Source organism: Cnephaeus nilssonii (genome assembly GCF_951640355.1).
Source record: "Cnephaeus nilssonii genome assembly, chromosome: 5".
Lineage (NCBI taxonomy): Eukaryota > Metazoa > Chordata > Mammalia > Chiroptera > Vespertilionidae > Cnephaeus > Cnephaeus nilssonii.
Genome location: NC_137076.1, coordinates 72536355 through 72556817, shown reverse-complemented (window position 1 = coordinate 72556817; position 20463 = coordinate 72536355). Strand labels below are relative to the sequence as shown.

The following is a 20463-nucleotide window of genomic DNA, read 5'->3' as shown; positions in this document are numbered from 1 at the left end:
AATTCTTTAGTCAAAGATTTATGTGCTATTTTACCAACTCAGATATATCCCTGAATAAATGTCATTTAACACAAGGGACTGAAATATTCTAAATGTAAATTTTACTGCATTTTCACAAAATTATTTAACAAAAATTATTAAAATAATATCTAGCTTTATTGAATTCATTGTATATTCTTTAATTCTCATATCCTTATAAAACACATTTAATCTTATTATAAAATTATAAAGGCCTGAAGAGGCAAAATGATTTCCCAAATATCACATGACTACTAAATATGATAGAATGGGTGTTTGAACTCAATTTTGAATTGATCTATCAGCCAACATGTATTTTGCTTCTGATAACAACCTAGAGTAGAGTTGCCTCTAGTAAGATAGTTAGCTGGCTGCTTGTGAGTTTTCTCCTCCTTGCAGAAACTTAAAATATAATAGTAAGAAATGATTAAATTTAAATAGAAGAATAAATCAACTTTCCCATATTTGGGGAAAAATAGAAAACTCATGGAAGAATATGAATAGATTTAGTGAAGCCACAGCCAAATGGCAGGAGAGAAGGAGTTTATGAGGGAGGGAGAATTCCACAGAGGCTCAAGATATGAGGCACACAAGGTTTGAGGAGAGGCATTGCTGGAGGGTTGAAAATGGAGATTAAATAAAAATATATTTAAAATCCTCTACTACTCATTCAAAACCTTCATACAGAATGTGAAGGCCTGGTATTCACTAGCCTATCAGGGAAATGAGATATAGTCTTTAAATGAGATATAGTATAAACATATTATTTAAAAAATATAACTACAGAAACAACTGAGATTAAATATATAGATGTGTTTTTTCTCTAAATATTTATAAGTAAAAATAGATGTTATAGAAATTTTAAATCTACAAATAGATTAAATGACTTATTTATGAATGTATAGGTGGATGGATGGATAATGGACAAATGGACAGATGATAAGCCCTACTAGTTCATTTTGCTTATTAAGGCAATTGAAAGTACTCCAGGGTTAAATCAAGATAAAGTAAGAAGGAAAGATGGTGGTAGTGATAAATGGGGAGGGGTTGGGAAAGTGAGAAGAGAAGGAAGACAAAAATATATTCTTTATCTAGTTCCATTAAACAACAAATTAAATAAAGCCTTTAAAAATTCTTAAACATAATGTGAATTTTAAGAGAGCTAAGTCAGGTACTTATTAATACAACAAACAATGGAAAATAAACATTTGGGAGTTAATTGAACTTGTGTCATAGTGAAGAAAAGAAGAAAAAAAAGAGGGAGAGAGAGAAGGAAGGTAAAAGGAAAGTATCTCCTTATCAATAGAGTATTAAAATTCTCATGAGCTTTAAAAAAATTTTTAAAGATGTAGTTTGATATTTAAAATCCTACAAAAGTACTAAATTAAGCTAAACTATAATTAGCATGCCAATAATCACAATTTGGTACAAAATTTCCCTTCGGATGCTTATATATTTCACTACTTTTTTCACCACAACTAATTATCATCACCATATCCTATATAGTAAAAGCCTACTATGCTAAGTGTCTGACTGTTCATTCAACTGTTCAACCAGTCGCTATGACACGCACTGAGCATCAGGGGGCAGATGCTCCAACCGGTAGGTTAGCTTGCTGCTGAGGTCCAGCTGATCGGGACTGGGCAAGACGGGCCAGACATGCCCTGGAGCCCTCCCGTGGTCCTTCCCCGGCCTCAATCGTGCACCGGTGGGGTCCCTCAGCCTGGCCTGCACCCTCTCACAATCAGGAACCCCTCGGGGAATGTCGGAGAGCTGGTTTCAGCCCAATCCCCACAGGCCAGGCCAAGGGACCCCAATGGTACACAAATCCATGCACCAGGCCTCTAGTGCAGTATATAAGTGTACACACACACACACACACACACACACACACACACACACACACGATATTTTTCTGTAATTTTCCTACATTGGCTAGGATTTCCAACATACTGGTAAAATATATGTATGATATCGAGCTCCTTGTTTTTGCTGCTGACTTTAATAGAAATAATTACAGTTCACAATAGAATATGATTGCTGTAGGACTTTCATACATATAGCTTTTTAAAAAAATTATGGTATTCTTGTCTCTGAAAAACAGGGGACATTATCTGATGCATGGGTCAAAAGTGGATGGGAGCTGAATAGTATTTTTTGGAAAAGAAACAAAAGTTTAGAATAACAACTTAGAGAAATGGGAAAGACAGTTGATTAAATACTAGTGGAAAACTTAATGTAAATTGATCAGAAAACATGATTCAGCTGGTAGTGAAGGGCATGAGCCTACAGTAATACTAATATATCCAGTTGTGAATAGCCAACCTATTGGCTGAAACAGAAGAATAATATTTGGATTAAATTTGGGTTGAGGTTTTGTAGACCAGTTATAAAGGAAGAATCAAAGGATATAAGAGTTGGCAGTAAAACTGAAAGGGAAAGAAGGAATAGAGCTTACATGACCTATGCTAGATAAGTTAAGAGTAAGGTCAAATGGAACCTGATGATTTGGAGAATAGAATCCAGTTGCCAGGAGAATGAATACATCAATGAAAAAGAACATTGAAAAAGAACAGACACTTTCCAAAAATGTATTGGAGATTGTGATAAAAGGGTGGGATTTAGAGGTTGAGGATTTCAGAGGTGAAGTTTCATGACATAATTAGGTGTTGCCATGAGAGTAAAGAAGAGTAGTAGAGATCATCAATATTGGGGTCAAAGAATTATTAAGTAGTGTTGGGTGGACTGATTACATGAACATGATCACAATGAACTCAGGAAGGTGAAAAAGGTGGCCAGCATCCATAGGATGTGGGCAAGAATCAGTGAGATTAATCTCAGTGACAGTGAGGGATAAGATTATAAAACTCAATAGCTTCTGCTTCACATGAAGAGCTTTCATCTGCAGATTTTATAGGAGTAGGAAGCAAGAAGAATGGAAGAAGAATGCAACAGATATACAACTTTGGTATCTGCCTGGCATCAGCCTGTGGTAAAGGAGAAGAGAAAGAATGAACAGTAACCTCTCTGGGGGCCCTAGATTCCTCAACAGGTTTGTGTGGCCATGTGAAATATTATGCTGATAAAGGTTATAATTTATAATATGTAAGATATATATTTATACTATAAAATATGAATTTATATAAAATATAATTCAAAAGTGATGAGTACATATTGACATAGGAGTATGATTACACCTGAGTATTAAAAACTATACCATCACATTTTAATAGAACAAAAGGATTACAAAAATATGCTAATATTAACTAGCTAATAGAAATTATATTAGGTGGAGAGATTATATGTAATTTTCCTCCTCTTTACCCATTTTTCACATTTATGTAAATATCTATAAATAGTTTATTAATGACAAAATTAAAGACATAAATGTGATAATATGTCGATGAAATTTGAATACTAATAAAATCTCTTAGAGACCAGGGTGTAATTTAACAATCAAAAATGACCCTCTACCATTATTCTTCTTTTATGTGACTGTTAAGTCTGAATCTTTAAGACTCTGATAAATTTTAATTTCATTGTTCTTACATTTGGCATACCAAGACTTTCTTTGACTTCAAAATTATGGAGAATGAGTGAAACCATGACTAATTTAAATGACTTGCATTATTCTGTTTAAAAGCTCATGCCTTTCAGGCCCTTTCCAAAACCCACATGTTTCCTATTATAATAAAGGGTAGAGGTTAGAAGAAGAAAGGATTCAATATAGCTGTTATTTAAAGATAGATGTAATACAGACCCTTTTTAATGAACTCTTTTAATATAAAAAAAACTGGAAATATACAGGAAATCAAAATAGCCTTGAATTTCTCACCTAAAAATTAATCAAGTCATGCAGGAGTCTACAGTATCTCTCGTTTGAAAACTAGTGCACTATCCTAGGACATGCTATGATGTGCCTGATCAAGATGACCAAACCCCTAAAACCATGCAGGATGGATGTGACAATAATGGACTGATTGGGAAATCAGTTTTTATGTTATCAGATGGATATATCCTAACAAAAGTCAGTCAGTCATCCAGGTCCAGAACTGTTGCTTTTAACCACTAGCTAGACTACCTGAGTTCAAAATCCTTGCTCTCCTAGCACAGTTTTAGGTAAGTTATTTATCCTATGACTGCACAGTATGAGTTATTTACCTCTGAGTTCTATTACTTGAGGCCTAATGGAAGAAGTAATATAATATGAACAGGTGCTGAAGGTACAAAGATTAATACATGCTAACTGTGTCTTCAGAAGCATGAACCAGAACAATACTCATTCTAAAATGTGAAAATATGATCAAGACATACAGATGTACATAGGATATTATGGGAGAATAAAAAGAGACATCTGATATAGAAAAATCAAAGTGCTTTTAGAAAAGAGAACAGGCCCAGACAGTGTGGCTCAACGGTTGAGCATTGACCTAAGAATCAGGAGGTTAAGGTTCGATTCTCAGTCAGAGCACATGCATGGGTTGCAGGCTCCATCCCCAGTGTGAGGCATGCAGGAGGCAGCCAATCAATTATTGTGTCTCATCATTGATGTTTCTATTTCTCTCTCCCCTTCTCCTTTCCTCTCTGAAATCAATAAAAATATATTTTAAAAAAGAAAGAAAACAGCTAGATGTTATCACAGAATGGGCAGAGAATAGCCAGGGAAAGGCAGTGGAAACTGGGAGTGGGGGTGATTCCTGAACAAAAGACTGAACAGGAAAAAGGGTAAGGAGACGCTTATGAGAGCTGATGTCACCCAGAGAGGAGTAGCTTAGGTTCTTTAAAGGTGCAAGCCATGTAATGCATCTCTGCATCAACACTGTATTTAGCACATTCTCAATAAAGAGTGTTAAAGGAATTACATAGATTAAATCTTCTGAAACAAAGATCAATATAAGATGTGATTCAATGCAGGACCTTAAAAAGGTACTTTTGAAGAATCAAAATTTATTTCATCCACTAATTTAAAAAAATACATAGAATTATTAATGATGGTGCCCAGACAATATGAAAACCATTTACATGATTACATTCAATTTGGATTTTAACATATTTTAAAATAACTTGCCTTACTAGTTTGTTAATTATCTGTCTCTGTTCCATTAAAATACAAGATGATGATCTAGCAATATAAAAGTACAATTACACAAGTTATGAGTTTACTATCATATAGTTATATATTTTAAAAACAGGCTTCCAGTTTCTTTTTAATGTTTGACAAATCTATAACATTCTTAACAGTACAATTTCTATGAACATTAAAAAGTGACTTCTAACAAAAAGAAACATTAGTTTAATAAACAGTACAGTGAATTTCTGTAGTCAAATAATGCAGAATATCTTATATACATTAAAATGTTATTTATGTGTTCCTGCATCATAGTAGACTGAGCATCCTTTTGTGTAATATATAAAAAGTTTAAAAAACTGTGGTACATCTACACAATAGAATACTACACTGCAGTAAAAAAGAAGGAGCTCTTACCATTTGCAACAATATGGATGGAGATGGAGAACATTATGCTTAGTGAAATAAGCCAGGCAGAGAAAGATAAATATCACATGATCTCACTCACTTATGGAATATAATGAACAACATAAACTGATGGGGGAAAAATAGATCCAGAAACAGAAACATCAATCAGAACGTCAAACCTCAGGGAAGAAATTGTGAGGTAACCAGAAATCCAAGAATGCCTGAGAACGCCTTTCTAGCCACGCTAGCAATCATCAGATGTACGGTAATTTTACCTGGGACAAGAGGGTAAGTATTTTGGTCTTATGCTCCTGACCCTTCATGGGTAAGACCCCTTACGTGGGCTAATCCCCTGACTAATGTAGTTACCAATAATAGCAAACACCTTGGTCATCCAGGAGGTCCATGGGTGGGGCAAGAAAGTATAAATACACAGGGGTCTCCACCCAGCTTCCCTTTTGTATGACACAAAATCAAAACAATGCCCCTTTGTGTGTACAATTAAAGAGAGGTTTCTGGCTTGTGTGGACACCAAAGAAAGGGTGTCACTACTATCACTACTTGTCCCCAGTAGAGGTGCAGAAAATGTAACTAAGACCTTGTCTATATAAAAAGAAATGAATAGCCACTTTGAAAGGGAATTGCCATGGACTAGAACAAAGAATATCCTTACATGATATTATTCTACACTGTCATTAAAATTTTTCCCAGCTTTGGATCACCCCCAGTACTTATAATAGTTCTTCGCACCCTTGGGGATAAAATTTTAAAAAATCATCTGTTTGGTGCTTGGAGACAAACTTAACACATCTCTTGATACTTTAGAATTACAACAGCATAATATACAATTATCCCAAGCAAACTTACAAACTAATTCTTTGAATGTCTGGCAGCAATTTAAAAAGGACATGTAAGGATTTAACCCTTTTCATTGTGTAGAGGGCCTCCTGGGAAGGCACCTGAGCATTCTATATTGGTCCCTCTTATCCTTTAGGCCAAGAGAGACCCTCTTCTCACAACTCAATTGCTCACAGCTGTTGCATGAGCGCTCTGTTCATGTCGAGGTTGAAGTCTTGTGATGACTGGTGCCATGGATCTGTCTCTCACCCAGTGGGGCGAACTGAGCCCTCCCTGGAGAAGAAACCTGGGTTCCACAAGATATGTGATCAGTGCTGGGGCCCCGCCAGCAGGCGAGGGGATCCCAAGGCAGGTGCTGGGCGTGGAGGCCACGGGGGCATAGGCAACCAAGGAGACAAAACTGAACCTCATGTCACCCTGCTTGGCCCCGGAGGATGGCTGGTTAGCCAGAGACGGGTAAGATTCCTCAAGGAAGGAACAACCTAAGACAGGCACAGTCACAGAGGGGCCATCAGGAGAGAATTTGGGGATCAACAGAGGTGGGGCACAGACCCTCACCCCCCCAACATTGTAGGGGCCTGAACCCTAGCCCCTTCTGAGGGAGGTCTCCTGCCCCCATGGCTGCTTCGTGCTTCCCATGCCCAGCTCAGATCAGGACCCAGGTGACCGACAGAGATTTGGCCGACAGCAGCTGCCCTCTCACTCCAACAAGAATTGTTTGAGTTGTCTTGTACCCATGGTGTGGGGAAGTGGGTTTACGATATCTAAATCCAGCCTACCACCAGGAATGCTCAGGACCTACTCAAGAAGGCAAATAATCCCTTCCATTAATATTTACAGGGTAAAAGAAGATTGTTGTTAGAGTAATAAATTTGACAGTAAAATAGTAGTCAAGTTTTCAGGCAAATTTAAATTGGCTAGTTGAAACAAGCGAATATTCTAGAAAAATTAATTGTACTGGACAAAAAGGTGTTCCTAAAGTGTTAACTAAAATTTTTATTGGTACTTCATCTCATGATAAAATTGTGCACCATGTAATGAACCTAAAACAGTAATATTATAGTGCAAAAAATTAAAATGTAAAAGCCATCAAGACTACATTATAAAATTTTCAAAAGCCTCCTAACATTTAAATCAAAAAAGGAAGGGATAGTAGAAGAATATCATGTAAGGAAAAATATCCTGTAAATAAATTACATCTAGAAAATTAATACTTTAGAAAATTAATTGTAAGGCTAAAAGCAAGACACCCATGAAAAACACACAAGGTGTCAAAACAAGCCAGAGGAAAATCATTTGGGCAAAAAATGAAATAGGATCCCAAGTCAAATTTATAGAAAATATTCCTTTATTAACTTTTGGTCAAGAATATGTTTGTATATTTTCAGAAAACAACTCCGAGACCATGTGGATTCCAGCAACAGAGAGGAATCGACAGGACTACTCCAGCCATGAAGATAGAAGAGAAGCAGTCCAGAGATGGAAGACGCTGATGTGGCCTTCCCATACTAGCAGTTAGCAGCTGTGCATCACTGCAGGTTGCCCAGGACCAAACCAGAGAGAGTCGGACCTGCATTACCACCATTTGTCCACCATCCAGAACTGTAATGTCAGTGCCGACATGTACACATAAGGAACTGGTGGACATTGAAATTGGGTCTCAAAAGAACTGTTGGCCCAGAAAGAAACTCACTACAGACTGATTCATTTGCCTGTCACCATAACCATTATTGCTTGTCTCATTTTCGGTTCTTATAAGTGTATTTCTAATAGCACATGATCTCACTCATCTAGGGGAAATAATGAACAACATAGACGGATGAACAAGAACAGACCCAGAAACAAGGAGGCATGGATCAGACTGTCGGGCCTCAGAGGGAGGGTAGGGGAGGGTGGGGGTAAAGGGGAGAGATCAACCAAAGGACTTGTGTGCAAGCATATGAGCCTAACCAGCGGTTAAGAACAACAGGGGGGTGGGGGCATGTGTGGAGAGGGGTGTGGGATGGGAATGGGGGGATGAGGACAAATATGTGATACCTTAATCAATAAAGAAATTAAAAAAAAATAATAATAATAATAATAAAAGAAAAAAATTTTAATGCATAGTAAACTTAAAGAAAAAGAATTCCCAAGAATAAGAATAAAGCTTAAAAACTTAAAATATGGAGTATTAAGATCATGAGTGACTGATGTCACAACCTTGATGTCAGATAAGATACCAGTCTTATTAACTAACATGTGTTTCAAAATATCTGCAGGGTATTAGTGAGTAAGGAAATGAGATCCATACACAAATACTAAGCCATGACTATAATGTACAACTTGATCATACACTGGGGAAATCCTTGTTAATTCAGTAAAAAACAAATGAAATATAACTATTATGACATACTTTATCATCCCAGCAAACAGAATATTCACCCTGAAGATGAGTTCACAGATAAAAATTACAAACCAAGTGAAGAAAGTGGTCCACAGTGAGAGGAAAGCCATTGACATAAACACTAGAGAAAAATTATAATGAAATAAAGACATTTTAACATAAAAATAGGGAACTTCAAATCCACATTCACTGGGTCACCACAATCCAAGTGCATCTTTTTGCAAATTGGAGAAAGAAACGCTTCATGATATCAATATACTGGGATAAAGAAATGTGAAAGAAATTTCTTCAAGCTGAAGGAAAAATCCAAGACTAAAACATGGAGATGAAGAAAGAGATAAAGAACACCAAACGGGGTAAGTAAATGGGTAACTATAAACAAATATTAAATATATGAAACACTAATTTTAATGTCTTAAAATTTAAAATATAGTCAACTAAAATACATGTGACCATTTATTGTGAGGGATAGAGTTCAAGTGTTCACAAGTTCTAGTAATACCAGGAGAGTGGTGAAGGATACAAGTCATAACATCCTATATAATAAGAGGCTAATATGCAAATAGACTGAATGGCAGAACAACCAAACAACTGATCGCTATGACATGTGCTGACCACCAGGGGGGCGTGCGTGGAACATGGCAGGCGTCAGCCACAGCAGAATGGTGGAGCAGGTGAGCGAGGGTGCCAGACCAAGGCGGCACCAGTCACTGTCATCAGGGCGAGCCTCTGGTGGTTACTGAAAATTTTTTGCTCCCGCACGCCATGGTCCCGCCCGACACTCACACCTGCTGCCGGCACCAGCCCCACTTGCACCCGCTGCTGGTGCCAGAGCCGCTGCTCACACCCACTGCCAGCACCAGCCCCGCTCGCACCCGCAGCTGGCGCTGGAGCCGCTGCTCACGCCAGTCCCAATCGCTCGGCACCATCAGCGGTGGCAAGTGGCAGCTGCCAGCCCTGAACACCCCTGAGGGACAATTGGGGCAGCAGCCACCACTCACACCCACTGATGGCGCCAGTCCCACTCGCACCCGCTGCAGGCGCTGGCCCCAATTGCTCCGTGCCGTCAGCGGGTGCGAGCAGGGCCAGCACCATCAGCACGTGGGCAGCAGGAGCAGACAGGGGACTGGGGCCCACGGCGGGAGGGGCCAGGTGGAGGTGCAGAGGATGGGCTGAGACCCACCCCAGTGCCCACCGCAGCCTTGTGACCCACAGTTCCTTTCAAGGTGCATGAATTCGTGCTCTGGGCTCCTAGTGTAATATAATTGCAAAAGAACAGTAACATAACGCATAATCAACAACCATATAGAAAGAAAGTGGCATACAAATTTGGATTTATCTATTTAGAAATGCAAGAAAGGAGAAAAACATGAGATAAGGTCAAATAAGAAACAGATAGCATTTCATACCAAAACTTTCATTAAATAAAAAAGACTGCTAAATCAAAACTAATAATATAGAACCGGATTAAAAAAAAACATAAACCCCAACTCTATTCTGCTTAGAAGAAACAACACTTTAAGTATAAGGACAGAGAAATAATAGGAAAAAGAATAGAAAAAGGTATAATAGTCAAATATTAACCAAAACAGAGCAAGGGTGACAATATATTGCAAATACACAACTAGACAAATTGAATTTAAGCCACAGCATAAAAAGAGATAAAGAGGGATATTTTTGTGATAAAGGGGTCACTCCAACAAGATATCACAATTCTAAATCTGTATTTGCACAATAACTAAGCCTAAAAATATATAAAGCAAAAATAAATAGAAGAAGAAAAATAGACAAATCCAGAATTTAACCTAAAGACTTTAACATGTCTCTTTTAATAGCTGATAGAATAACCATAAAAATTTCACTAAGGACCTAAAGATCTGAACAAAAAAGTAGCAAGTATGTCTTAACTGACATACTAGAATATTTCACCCAACAACAAAATTCATGTTTTTATTAAGATAAAATTAATGTATAACATTATATACATTTCAGGTGTACATTATAATTTGACATGTGTATACACTACAACATGATCATCACCAAAATTCTACTTACTATCCATCACCATACAATTGATCCCTTCACCCATTTTACTCTCCTCCCAACTGCCTTACGCTCTGGTAACCACCAATCTGTTCTCTGTATCTATGAGTTTGTTGTTCGTTTGCTTGTTTGTTTGTTTGTTTTTCTGGATTCCACATATGAGTGAAATCACTGTCCTTCTCTGTCTGACTTATTTCGCTTACCATAAGACTCTCAGGGTCTATCCAATCTGTCACAAATGGCAAGATACCATTCCTTTTTATGGCTGAGTTGTATTCCTGCGTGTGTGTGTGTGCGTGTGTGTGTGTGTGTGTGTGTGTGTGTGATGTCTTCTTTATCCATTCATCTATCTATGGACACTTAGGTTGCTTCAATGACTACTATAAATAATGCTGTAATGAATATGACTGTACATATATCTTTCTGAACTAGTGTTCTTGTGTTCTTTTGATAAATTCCCAGGAGAGGAATGGCTGGATCATATTATAATTCTATTCATAAATCTTTGAGAAATCTCCATACTATTTTCTTTTTAAGTGTACTATATAATACATTTATAAAAACTGACCATATACTAAGAAGTGAAAAAAAATAAATTTCGAAAGTGTAAATCATCCACAGGCCACAAAGGAAATAATTAAGAAATCAAGAACTAAAGAGTTAAGTAGAGAAACCCAAAATGCCTAGACTTGGGAGGATATACTTCCACAAGTAAAAGAAGGAATTATAATGAAAATTAGAAAGTACTTGAACATAATCGTAATAAAAATAGAACACATCAAACATGTGGGCTGAAACAACAGTACTTACGAAAATTTATAACATACATTAGAAAATACAAAAAAGACTGAGAATCAATGGTTAAACTTCCTTCCAGGAACTAGGAAAAGAAGAGAGAATCAAAGCTTAATAAAATAGAAGAAAGGAATAATAAAGAGAAAAATAAATGAACAAAATAAATGTAAAAGGAAAATGGCAAAAGCTCATTGTTCTCTAGTAAACTGATCAAGAATAAGAGAGACAAACACAAAGTACCAGCTGATTGGATGGTTTTAGAAATTAAACTCTCAAATCCTTGGAGAGTTCAAATTAAGCCAGACTCCAATATAGATTATTGTGGTTTTGATATATCATTAATACACTAATACTACATACCATTTGAAATTCTTAATTTAGATTTCAGTGTAACTTTGAAAAATGTAATTATTGTGGCACATTGAAAAAGCCATATGTGGTGGATTACTCATCTAATTCTAGTAAATCAGTAATGAGAACTTTACTGTGCAGTCCACCCCAAACATGGCTGAACACTGGTATTCTCACTGCTATGTTCATGTAAAGAAAGGTAAACCAAAGCATTTAGGCTTTCTATATGACTGAGCTCACAAGCGGGAAAATAAAATGAATTAGGTTTAATGATTTCATATGCCTCAAAGATTAAAAAACTGTCATGACTTTAAAAAAATAGGTAAGATGAATCACAGTTAAAGGTTTTCATGAAGTAGGTTTTAGAATACAGCTGGAAAAATTTGAAAGTGTTCTGATAGCATATAAATCAGGAATTTGGCTAATGCATTATATAATGTTATAACGTAATCATATCCTGAAGGCATTAAGCAGGGACAATTAAAACTAAAAATGTCATGCTACTAAAAAGCTGTATAAATTGCTTTTTTAGTATACTAGTAAAAATATTGACAGCATGCATTTATAACTACAAACCAACTCAATCTTCAATTTGACGCAACATTCCTTTTTCACATGCCAATTTTTAATCACTGTTATTCTTAAATTCCTTTCTAACTCACTATTATCAGTGTTTTTATTCAAGTAAAGACCTAGAGAAATAAACTATAGAAATCTAAAGATTATAATTATAATGCAGTTACAACTATGAATATCTGGATGTTCTCAAATGTCAACTATTACTATTCAAAATATTATATTTGACATAATGTATTAAATAAAATATGTTTACTTAGGGACAAATGATTTCAACTCTAGATGTATTTTTAAGCTTCCAGTTTTTTAGGTCTGTATACAGAGGTAGTTCATAATAAATTGGTTAAAAATGCCTCCAAAATAATGTGATACTTTCCAAAATCCTAATTGGAATTCAATAACAATTTTTCATGACCTGCTTTCTATATTAAGTGTAAAAAAGGCAAAATGCAAAGAAAACTTTAAGAATCAATGCTCTTGTGTCAAATATTCTAGGGTTTGAGTCCCAGGCTCGATTTTTAGCTTTGTGACCATAGAAAAATTAGTTGTTTTCTGAGCCTCAGTTTTCCTAACAGTAAAACTGGAAATAATTTGTCCTTGGGATGCTAATTTAGATAACATGTGCAAGTACATGTTGACATGTCTGAAACATGGTAGCCACTACATATTAAATTTAACTTTCTTATTTGTAAAATGAGGTAGCAATCCCTTATGACAGAAAACTCTTGAAGGGTTAAAGGAGGTGACGTATTTAAAAGTCTTATTGTTCACTGACAACATTGTGTGTGTGGTGAACACAGAGCTAGACTTCCAGACGCTTATAATAACAACTCTAAAAACTGGAAGGAAGGCCTCGGGGAGTTTTCTCATTTAAGAAGGTTTTTGTTTCCCAAGGATATGCTCTGCATGTTTTAATATTCATATGGTGTTTAATAGCACCTTTAAAACTTTTCTAATATAAAGAAAATTCTATAATTAAAATCAATATTTAACAATAAAAGACCTTAAGAAGAGAAATACCTTGAGAACAACCACTTTTCATAGTAATTCCTTAAGAATTATGTTTCCAAGTCCTGTCCCTGCAACTTGTCTTGCCAAAATAGAAATATAAAGTGTCTGATGTATATTCTGGCCAGTGCCTACCAAGATACAAACCAGCAGCCAAGAATTAAACCAGATAAGTTTGAACTTGCTTTTATTGAAAACCATAGGAAAGATGTTATTTTCTAATCAGGAACTCATTTCTATTCGGAAATACACAGATTGGAATCTGGGATGCTCAATCACTGTGTTGGGTGCTGAGGATGCAGAGCATTGAGCATGATCGTTGACCACAAAGAGATTAGAAAGGAGGGAGTGAAGGAAGGCAAGTTATAAGAAAAGTACACTGAAGTCCGCCAAGTTCATGCATGGTAGAGTGGCAATGTAGGAAGTCCAAAAGTGGAGTTTAATCAAGGTTCTGAAGAACGGGTAGAATATAGACAAGGATAAAGGGGACAACAAAGAAATAGCCTTCCATTTGGAAATTCTAAAACAATAGAGTGAACAGCCTTGCCTGGTTCCAGTCTGAATGGGGAAACATTCATTCTTTCACTGTTACATATAATGTTAACCTTTTTTTTCTTTTTTATAGTCACTCTTTATCAGATTAAGGCCATTCCCTTATGCTTATGTTCCTGAGAGTTCTTATTGTGACTGGATGTTGAATTTTGTCACATGCTCTTTTTGCATCAGTTGACATAATCATGTCTCTCTTATTTAGACTTTAAATATGTTTGATTACACAGATTTTTAAATATTGATTGATTTTTAAATATTGACATAAGCCCCATCCTATATTTTTATATCTTGATTCAATTTGCTAATAATCTATGTTCATTAGGAACATTTGACTGGAGTTTGTTTTTTCCCCCTTGTACTGCATGGATTGGTTGGTTTTAATATTTGGATAATGCTGGCCTCATAAAATGAGTCCGATTTAAAATTTTACCGACATTTTCAAAAAATCGGGTTTGCTTCCACTGATTTTCATAATTGTTTTTCTGTTTCCACTTCATTCCATTTCTTAACTTCATTATTGCCTTCCTTCTGTTTAATATGAGCATGTTTGTTTGTTTTCCTTTCACCTCCTTTTCAGTTTATTTGGGTAGAAACTTAGAGTATTGACCTCATACCTTACCTTTTTTTAATAAAAACCTTTAGTCCTACAAATTTTCCTCTAAGCATTGCTTTATCTGCAGCCCATAATTTATATGTTGTCTTTTCTTTTTTTAGTTCAAATCATTTTCTAATTTTTCTTAAAATTTCCTCATTGACCTAAAGATTTAGAAATATGTTATTTTCAAATAATTTGGAGAATATTTTCTTATCTTTCAATAATTGACTTCCAGTCTAATTCCATCATGTTCAAGTACATAAATTGTATGATTTCAATTCTTTTAAATTTGTAAAAGTTTGTTTTATAAGCTGTAAAATGTTCTTTATTGGAAAATTTTCCATGTTGCTTAAAAAGCCTGCAGATTTTGTTATTTTAGGTAGAGCAGTGTATAAACGTTAATAGTGTTATTAATTTTTAAAAAATTTTATTGATTTTTAGAGAGAGTGGAGGGAAAGGGAGATAGAAACATTGATGTGAGAGCGAAACATTGATTGGATGCCTCCTGCATGCCCCCTACTGGGGATCAAGCCAACTACCCAGGCATGTGCCTGATCAGGAATCGAACCAGCAACCTTTCAGTGCATGGAATGATGCCCAACCAACGGAGCCACACCAGGCAGGGCTATTCAATTCTTATATGCTTGCACATTTTGTTGACCAATTCTGTCAATTACTGAAAGAGGAGTGCTGACATTTTCCAAATATAATTGTGCATTTGTCCATTTTTTCTTTTAGTTCTGTCAGCTCTTGTTTCATGATTTTAAAACACTATTATTAGGTGCTGAAACATTTAAGATCATTATATCTTCTTAGCAAATTTACCTATTAGTATGTAATTTCCCTCTTAGTACTTGGCAATTTTCTTTGCTCTGAAATCTAAATTGTGTGATATTAACATAGCCACTCACGTGTTTTTTAATTGTTATTAGTTTTTTTCATGGCATGTATTTTTCATATCTTTACTCTTAACCTACCTATTATGTATGGTGAAAGTGAGTTTCTTGCAGAATTTCGTGCACCAGGCCTCTAGTGTATAACAATATGCATCCTTCAGTCTGAATGTGTTAGTTTTCTCTTGCTACATAATTAATTATTATAAATGTAGTGGCTGAAAGTAATACCCATTTATTATTGTACAGTTCTATAGGTCAGAAGTCTGGTACAGCTTAAGTGGGTCCTCTGCTTAGGGTCTCACAAGGCCAAAATCAAGGTGTCAGCCAAGCTGAGGTGTGGGGAAGTACGAGCTTTCAAATTCATTGACGTTATTGGCACAATTCAGTTCCCTGCCTGTGCTTTACAGGGAAAATGTAGTTAGATCTCAATATTTTAAGATTTACTGAAGGACTGTAATTACATCTGCAAAATCCCTTCACAGCTTTACCTAGAGTTTGACTGAATAAAAAGCGGAAAAATCTTAGGACTGTCATTGTAGAATTCTGCCCACCACACTGAACATATTCTTTTTGCATTTCTGAGAACATCCACATTAAACGCTGAGCAAAACTTCATAACAACATACCTCACAAATACAACGACTTCTGAGTCTTTCAAATCTGACCCTAGTTTATATAAGATCATCCACACTTAAGGCTGATATATGCTTTTAATAGGTTTGATAATCTCTTTTGCTAAAGTATATGTCCCAGTATCATCCTTGAATCCATCACAGAACTCAACAAAGAACTCTGAATATGGTAAATGCCCAACAAATATACATATTTGAACTCCTTTGAAGACTTACTTACACTACTAATTCACTTAAAAGTAAGAGTAGCCCTAGCTGGCTTGGCTCAGTGGATAGAGCATCAGCCTGTGGACTAAAGGGTCCAAGGTTCGATTCTGGCCAAGGGCACATGCCTGGGTTGCGGGCTCAATACCCAGTGGGGGAGTGTGCAGGGGGCAGCTGATCAATGATTCTCTCTCACCATTGATGTTTCTATCTCTCCTTCTCCCTTCCTCTCTGAAATAAATAAATATATTTTTTTAAAAGTAAGATTATATAGAAAAAGTTAACTGTATTCTATGCCTAGACCAAAGGATTACAAATTTCAAAATATTGAATGTTAAACTAATATGATTTTTCAGTAGAGAAAAAAATATAGTTCTAACCAAAGGATATTAAAGTAGAGAGATAATGTCAGCAATTTCTTTAAGCATTTTTACCCTGAAATTCTCTATGCTTTAGGTGTCACAATGCATGAAAAAAAAATGTTACAACTGCTGTTTAATGAAAAAATTAAGCTACTTTTAAAAATTGGCTTGACCTCTTCTTCTCACCCAATAAAATGATTACTTCTGCTGAAATGCGGTTTGGAGAACATACTGGTGTTCAGAAAGGGAAACGTCTGGAGATTCTCACATGCACAATGTCAACATTAAAGTGTGATTTAAGTATGTTTTAGTGAATATGTTTCTTTTTGGCAGTTCCTTCCCAGGTGGTCTGTATGCCTGTTTGACAGTCTGCAAGTACATAACATCAGAATTAGAAGCACACAGAAGAATAAAACTATCACTCCAACCTGCTGAAAGGTGAGAGAAGAAAGTTCATTAACAATATTGAAGCATCTAAGTCTTGGCAATAGAATGCAGAAAGGGGCAAAGCACCCCACAACTGGAAATCTGATGGTAAAGGACACACAGCCCCTCTCAACAATAAGGATTAGAAAAATATTCAGAGCTGCAAACTCATATTGATCAGCATGTACCTTTGCCAGCTCTAAGGGTCTGCTTAGGGTCTCACAAGGCCAAAATCAAGGTGTCAGCCAAGCTGAGGTATGGGGGAGTACGAGCTAATTTTCTATACTTTAAAGTCCTTACAAAATTTCATGAAACACACACACAACCAATGACTGTCACCACTGATTAGCGATCAATTCCCTGATGTGGCAAAATTTCTCAGAGTGATCTGCAGAATCCTGGGCTTCCGTCGTATCTTTCCAGATCTCCTCAGGAGGTTCACAAGATCAAAAGTGTCAACACTTGCACCGATGCAAAAGCCAGGGCAGGTAAGATTGCCTAGCACAAATCAGAACAGTGACACCACACTTCACCATCAGTCACTTTATTTTTCACTGCCACTTATTCCCAGGGGAAGACATATCAATTCCACTTTAAAATTACCAAAATGAAATGTATTAATTTTATCAAATCTGAACCCCTGAGTACAACCATTTTTTAATATTTTGTGTAACAAAAAAGAAGTATGGAGAAAGCATTCCTGCTGCCGACTAAAAGGTAATGTATCATGAGATTGAGTTATGCGCTAAACTAAATGTGTTTTTCATTGAATACCATTTCTACTTCAAAGAATGATGGACAAACATGGTAATTCAGGTTGGGCACGTGGCTGACATTTACCCAAAAATGAACAAAGAAAACCTGTTACTCCAAGGAAATCAACTGATAGTATTTTTTCCCTAATGATAAATTTTAAGCTTCCTAGTGAAATTAGAATATTGGAAAACTTTGTAGCCTGGAGCAGAGCCAAGCCTGGGGCTCTGGCAGCCATTTCTGTGGCAGTTAATTCACCTTCTACAATTGAAACTTTGTAGCCTTAAGCGGGTGAGCCCGGCCCGGGTGTGCAGAAAGCTTTGCTTCCCCTGTTGCCGCCGGCAACCCTGGCCTGCTCTCTCAAGCTCCATTCTGCTGCCATTTGTTTGAATTTGTTTACCTTCTATAATTGAAACTTTGTAGCTTGAGTGGAGGCTTAGGCCTGCAACGGCTATGGAAAGCTTGGCTTGCTCTGTTACCTGGGAAACCTTTCTCTCTGTGGCTGTAGCTATCTTGGATTGGGGTTAATTTGCATACTCGCCCTGATTGGCTGGTGAGCGTGGCTTTGGCTGGCGGGCGTGGCTTATGTAGCAGAGTGATGGTTAATTTGCATATTACCATTTTATTAGAGAGGATAATGCTTTAAAAGTTTTTCCTAGAATACCAATTCTAGCAGCAAGACAATTTGTTTGCAACCCTATACACACAAATCCTGGAATAAAGGTAACAAAATTCCTCTAAAATACAAGGCTGAGTATACAAGTAAGGGAAAGCCTCCAATGGGCCTAAAGAAAAGAAGGGGAAATGCAGTTTGGAAGAAGGGAAAATGCAGTTTTGATCCAGCTCTGATGTGCTGGTGGCCTGTGGACCTTTGCCACACTCAAATCCAAAGCTGTTCAGCTTTAGCCACAGTGCTGAGAGACTGCTCGTGGTACGTCCTGGGTCTGGAACTGCTACGTAAGGTGAGGGCAAGGGGATGCCATCTCCCTCTCCCTCAACAAAACTGCTAAACCCAATGAAAGGGTAGGTTAGAAAAACAAAACAAACTGCTCCCTGCCATAGGTCATAGCATAAAAACTTGTCTACTTTGACACAAACTCTATTTTTTAAAGAAATCTCTCATAGAGTTGGGATACCTAATTTATATTACGTTCATGTCCCAAGGAATACTAATCCAAGGAATTAACGTCAATACCCTGATAGTATTTGTGAATAAAAATTATTTCTTGAGAGAGGCACCCTTTTCTCAGGATGTCCACAGATTTAAAAAAAAAAAATCTTAATAAGAGCTCAGATACAAAAGTATATAGCCTATGAGGGACAAGTCACCATGGACAGGATTCAGGAAAATAAATAAATGGAGCCAGAGTGACAAGGATGTCAATATTAAAATTATTAGTTAGTGACTATTCAAAAATATACTTTAAATGATTGGTACCTAAAAGAAGAGATTGAAAACATAAGGAAAACTCAATATATTATTGAAAACACCCTAGCACAATGGTCAGCAAACTCATTAGTCAACAGAGCCAAATATCAACAGTACAACGATTGAAATTTCTTTGGAGAGCCAAATTTTTTAAACTTAAACTTCTTCTAACGCCACTTCTTCAAAATAGACTCGCCCAGGCCGTGGTATTTTGTGGAAGAGCCACACTCAAGGGGCCAAAGAGCCGCATGTGGCTCGCGAGCCGCAGTTTGCCGACCACAGCCCTAGCAGATAGAGGAATAAAAGGTAAATGGAATCTCTAGAAATGAGTTATTAAAATAAAGAATCTTGATAAATAAGTTAAACAGATAAAATAGCATATTAAGAAAATAGGAAATTTGTATAAACTGATAAAAATAGCTGAAAACGTTACCTAGAGCACAACACAGACAGAGGTGGTTATGAAGAATGAATATATATATTTCTCACCTGGAGTGTTCTGGTTGTATTTCCCTCTATTACACAAACACTTCGTGTGATAAAGGAAAGCTGACTCTCATTATACTAAGAAGATCTGAAGCAGAGACCAGCAGCACTATTTACTAACAATGATGCTGGGAAAATTTATAACCTCTCTGCAGGAAATGAAAGGAAGTGATAAAAACTAGTGCATACTGAGCACCAATTAAAACCTAGCTGCCGCCCTGGCTGGTTTGGCTCAGTGGATAGAGCGTTGACCTGTGGACTGAAGGGTCCCAGGTTCTATTCCAATCAAGGGCACATGCCCGGGTTGCAGGCTTGATCCCCAGTAGGGGGCATACAGGAGGCAGCCAATCAATGATTCCCTCTCATCACTGATGTTTCTCTCTCTCCCTCTCCCTTCTTCTCTGAAATCAATAAAAATATATATTTTAAAAAAACAAAACTAGCTGCCTCTGCAAGTGTCAGAGCTTCACAACATTCTGTGAAGTTGAAAATATAGCCTCTATTTTTGTGCCAAATCTAACTGACGTTTTAATACAATCACGGAACGGTCCATAACAATATGCAGATACTAAACTCCACTACCAAGAAGTGTGGTACTAGTATTTTCTCCATTTACTCAT

At 36.6% G+C, this 20463-nt stretch overlaps 1 protein-coding gene across 1 annotated transcript in view; it reads right to left on the bottom strand.

Annotated features, from left to right (window-relative positions):
- ADAMTS19 (ADAM metallopeptidase with thrombospondin type 1 motif 19) overlaps positions 1–20463 on the bottom strand; it is a 200830-nt gene that overhangs the window by 117577 nt on the left and 62790 nt on the right. The window lies entirely within an intron of this gene.